The sequence below is a fragment of the Syngnathus scovelli genome, unplaced genomic scaffold, assembly GCF_024217435.2.
Source record: "Syngnathus scovelli strain Florida unplaced genomic scaffold, RoL_Ssco_1.2 HiC_scaffold_148, whole genome shotgun sequence".
NCBI lineage: Eukaryota > Metazoa > Chordata > Actinopteri > Syngnathiformes > Syngnathidae > Syngnathus > Syngnathus scovelli.
In genome coordinates, this window is record NW_026061241.1 from 30,001 (window position 1) to 35,400 (window position 5,400).

A 5,400-nucleotide genomic window follows, 5' to 3' on the forward strand; every position below is an offset into this window, starting at 1 on the left:
CGACAGCCACCATCCCCAAGCGCCACCCCCGACCGCCACCAGCCGACCGCCACCAGCCGACCGCCACCAGCCGACCGCCACAAGGCGACAGCCACCATCCCCAAGCGCCACCCCCGACCGCCACCCCCCGACCGCCACCAGCCGACCGCCACCAGCCGACCGCCACAAGGCGACAGCCACCATCCCCAAGCGCCACCCCCGACCGCCACCCCCCGACCGCCACCAGCCGACCGCCACCAGCCGACCGCCACAAGGCGACAGCCACCATCCCCAAGCGCCATCCCCGACCGCCACAAGGCGACCGCCACCAGCCGACCGCCACCAGCCGACAGCCACCATCCCCAAGCGCCATCCCCAAGCGCCACCAGCCGACCGCCACCAGCCGACAGCCACCATCCCCAAGCGCCATCCCCAAGCGCCACCCCCGACCGCCACCAGCCGACCGCCACCAGCCGACCGCCACCGGCCGACCGCCACCGGCCGTTCGCGGTGTGCGCCGCCGTTCCCCAAGCACCCTCCGGGACGAAGCCGGAGCCAGAGAATAGCAGCGGCCGTGCGTAAAAGCTGCGGCCGGGCCTCGCGGAGGGTCCCCGGGCAGCGAGCTGCCGAGCCCCGGCCTCCAGCTTCCACCAGGTAATAGGACCGGGCGCGCGCAAAAGCTGCGGCCGGGCCTGGCGGAAGGTCCTCGGGCATCCAGCGAGATCACACGGCCCCCACCGGAGGCGGCTAGCGCCTCCGTAGAGTAGTGCCGGCCCGCGGAAGCGGCCGCCCGTCAGCCTGCGTTGCCGCTGGTCGAAAAATGCACAAAGTGCCAAACCCCATTCATTTACAACGGCGTGTCCGCCAGAGGGCGCACTTCCCCCGGCGGACCAGCCGGCGGCTCCTCCGTGAAAGCCTATCCGCCTGGCGGTGGCTCCGGGCCGGCCTGGATTCCGGACCGCCACCGCTCACTCGCGGGACCCTAATCGGCCCGCGGACCAGCCGGCGGGACCTCCGTGAAAGCCTATCCGCCTGGCGGTGCCTCCTGGCCGGCCTGGATTCCGGACCGCCACCGCTCACTCGCGGGACCCTAATCGGCCCGCGGACCAGCCGGCGGATCCTCCGTGAAAGCCTATCCGCCTTCGCCGGTTCCCCGGCCGGCCACGGGTGGCGAGAATCCGGCCTCCTCGCCCGGAGCGCGCTTCGACTTGGGCGAAAAATGCACCAAGTGCCAAACCCCATTCATTTACAACGGCGTGTCCGCCAGAGGGCGCACTTCCTCCGGCCGGCGGGGCTCGTTAGAGAGCGCGTCCGCCTTGGCCGGTTCCCCGGCCGGCCACGGGTGGCGAGAATCCGGCCTCCTCGCCCGGAGCGCGCTTCGACTTGGGCGAAAAATGCACTAAGTGCCAAACCCCATTCATTTACAACGGCGTGTCCGCCAGAGGGCGCACTTCCTCCGGCCGGCGGGGCTCGTTAGAGAGCGCGTCCGCTTTCGCCGGTTCCCCGGTCGGCCGCGAACGGCGAAAAGCCGGCCTCTTCCCCCGGAGCCCGGTGGGCGAATTTTTTTTTTTTTTTTTTTTTTTTTTTTCAAAGTGCCAACGGCTCTCGCGCCGCGCTGCGTCCGCCTTCGCCGGTTCCCCGGTCGGCCCGAACGAGCGAAAATTCGGCCTCTTGCCCCGGAGCCCGGTCGGCGAATTATTTATTTATTTATTTATTTATTTATTTATTTTTCCAAAGTGCCAACGGCTCTCGCGCCGCGATGCGTCCGCCTTCGCCGGTTCCCCGGTCGGCCACGAACGGCCAAAAATCGGCCTCTCCCCCCGGAGCCCGGTCGGCGAATTATTATTTATTTATTTATTTATTTATTTATTTTTCCAAAGTGCCAACGGCTCTCGCGCCGCGATGCGTCCGCCTTCGCCGGTTCCCCGGTCGGCCACGAAGTATTGCGCATGATTATACGCGATGTTAATATTTATTTAATTATTAAATAAATACATACATGTGTTTATTAATGATATACGCGATGTTAATATTTATTTAATTATTACCTATATTATGAATAAACTAACGGTGATTTTACACGATTTGACTACATACGTGACCGTGATATAGTGCCGAGGGCTCCCGCGCCGTCACGCGTCCGCCTTGGCACGGGTCGCCCGCGGCAGCGAGCGTTCGGCTCGCGGGGGTCCGCGGGGTGTTATTAGGGAGTGCGGCAGCCGTGCCGAGGCTCCGGCCGGCCGCCGGAAGTCCCGCGGGGGAGCGTCGGAGCTCCGCGAGGCCGGCCGGGGAGCCTCTTAGTCATCGCCCGCGCTCGCGGTGGTCCCGGTCGCTTAAAGTGCCACGGGAGGCGTAGCGATGCGAGTGAGTGTGCGCAAAGTGCGAGAGGCGGTGCATTTACGCGCCGTGTCCGCGAGAGGGAGGCAATTCCCCGTTGCGACCTCCGGGAGATCAGCGGGCCGCCGAAAAGGCTCGGCCGGGGTGCCTGGAGCCTCCTCGGGCGTCGAGTTAGGAGGGGGGCGCGCGGAGAACCGGCTGGATGTCCCCTGGAAGCTCAGCGGGCCGTGGGAAAGGCTTGGCCGGGGTGCCGGAAGCCTCGGCCGGCTTAAAAGTGAGGAGGAAAGCGCGCGGAGAACCGGCCGGAGGTCCCCTGGAAGCTCAGCGGGCCGTGGAGAAAGCTTAGCCGGGGTGCCTGGAGCCTCGGCCGGCTTAAAATGTGAGGAGGAAAGCGCGCGGAGAACCGGCCGGAGGTCCCCTGGAAGCTCAGCGGGACGTGGGAAACGCTTGGCCGGGGTGCCGGAAGCCTCGGCCGGCTTAAAAGTGAGGAGGAAAGCGCGCGGAGAACCGGCCGGAGGTCCCCTGGAAGCTCAGCGGGCCGTGGGAAACGCTTGGCCGGGGTGCCGGGAGCCTCGGCCGGCTTAAAACGTGAGGAGGAAAGCACCGGGAGAACCGGCTGGAGGTCTTCTGGAAGCTCAGCGGGCCGCCGAAAACGCGTAGCCGAGGTGCCGGGAGCCTCCTCGGGCGTCAAAAGTGAGGAGCGACGCACCCCCGAGAACCGCCCGGGTCCTCCAGCCACCGTTGAAAAAGACGTCGAGTCAGGCTACCTTAAGAGAGTCACAGTTACTCCCGCCGTTTACCCGCGCGGAGCGTCATCGCCTCCGCGAACCGTCAAAAATAAATAAATACATAAATAAATGTCAAGTGAGCCTACCTTAAGAGAGTCGTAGTTACTCCCGCCGTTTGGCCGCTCAAAGTGTCATCGGAAGCGGACCCACGCAAGTAAGTGTGCGCAAAGTGCGAGAGGTGGTGTTTTTACTCGCCGCGTCCGCCAGAGGGAGGCAATTCCCCGCCGCGGCGGCACCGGCAGCTTCCGAGCGTCTCCCCGAGCGCTCGGAAGTCCGTGCGGGGGGGAGATGAGAGCCGTGCGAGGTACCAGGTGGAGCCGGACGGCGCGGTGCTTCCAAGCAGCCGATCCGCTGGGCTTGGAGCTATTTTCGGCCACTTGGCGCGCGAGCACGGCCTCCCGGGTGGTGCCGGGGGGTGGTGCGTGAGCGCGCCGGCCGCTGGAAGTCCCGCGGAGGAGCGCCGGAGCTCCGCGAGGCCGGCCGGGGAGCCTCTTAGTCGTCACCCGGGGCCGCCGGAGCACCGGGGGGTGGTGCGCGAGCGCGCCGGCCGCCGGAGGTCCCGCGGAGGAGCGTCGGAGCTCCGCGAGGCCGGGGAGCCTCTCGGTAATCACCCGGGGCCGGCGGAGCGTTATTCGGCCGCTCTGCGCGCGCGCGCACGGCCTCCCGGCGGTGCCGGGGGGTGGTGCGCGAGCGCGCCGGCCGCCGGAGGTCCCGCGGAGGAGCGTCGGAGCTCCGCGAGGCCGGGGAGCCTCTCGGTAATCACCCGGGGCCGGCGGAGCGTTATTCGGCCGCTCTGCGCGCGCGCGCACGGCCTCCCGGCGCCTCCGCGAACCGCCAAAATAAATGTCAAGTGAGCCTACCTTAAGAGAGTCACAGTTACTCCCGCCGTTTACCCGCGCGGAGCGTCATCGCCTCCGCGAACCGTCAAAAATAAATAAGTACATAAATGAATAAATGTCAAGTGAGCCTACCTTAAGAGAGTCACAGTTACTCCCGCCGTTTACCCGCGCGGAGCGTCATCGCCTCCGCGAACCGTCAAAAATAAATAAATACATAAGTAAATAGATGTCAAGTGAGCCTACCTTAAGAGAGTCACAGTTACTCCCGCCGTTTACCCGCGCGGAGCGTCATCGCCTCCGCGAACCGTCAAAAATAAATAAATACATGAATAAATAGTCAAGTGAGCATACCTTAGGAGAGTCGCAGTTACTCCCGCCGTTTACCCGCGCGGAGCGTCATCGCCTCCGCGAACCGTCAAAAATAAATAAATACATGAATAAATAAATGTCAAGTGAGCCTACCTTAAGAGAGTCACAGTTACTCCCGCCGTTTACCCGCGCAAAGTGCGAGAGGCGGTGTATTTACTCGCCGTGTCCGCGAGAGGGAGGTAACTCCCCGTTGCGACCTCCGGGAGAGCAACGGGCCGCCGAAAACGCTCAGCCGAGGTGCTGGAAGCCTCGGCCGGCTCGCAAAGCGAGGCGCGAGGCACCGGGAGAACCGGCTGGAGGTCCCCTGGAAGCTCAGCGGGCCGTGGGAAACGCTCAGCCGAGGTGCTGGAAGCCTCGGCCGGCTCACAAAGCGAGGCGCGAGGCACCGGGAGAACCGGCTGGAGGTCCCCTGGAAGCTCAGCGGGCCGTGGGAAACGCTTGGCCGGGGTGCCTGGAGCCTCGGCCGGCTTAAAAGTGAGGAGGAAGCGCGCGGAGAACCGGCTGGAGGTCCCCTGGAAGCTCAGCGGGGTGTGGGAAAAAGCTTAGCCGGGGTGCCGGAAGCCTCGGCCGGCTTAAAACGTGAGGAGGAAAGCACCGGGAGAACCGGCTGGAGGTCTTCTGGAAGCTCAGCGGGCCGTGGAGAAAGCTTAGCCGGGGTGCCGGAAGCCTCGGCCGGCTTAAAATGTGAGGAGGAAACCGGCTGGACGTCTTCTGGAAGATCAGCGGGCCGTGGAAAATGCTAAGCCGAGGTGCTGGTTGTCGAATAAGGCTCCGCCATCTCGTAGAAGGTGCTAATAAAGTTCATATCCGCTCGGCTGGAGGTAATTGGCCAGCGGACCGGCCGGCGGGACCTCCGTGACCGCCTATCCGCCTGGCGGTGCCTCCTGGCCGGCGTGCATTCCGGGCCGCGACCGCTCACTTACGGGACCCTGATTGGCCCGCGGACCGGCCGGCGGGACCTCCGTGACCGCCTATCCGCCTGGCGGTGCCTGCTGGCCGGCGTGCATTCCGGGCCGCGACCGCTCACTTACGGGACCCTGATTGGCCCGCGGACCGGCCGGCGGGACCTCCGTGACAGCCTACCCGCC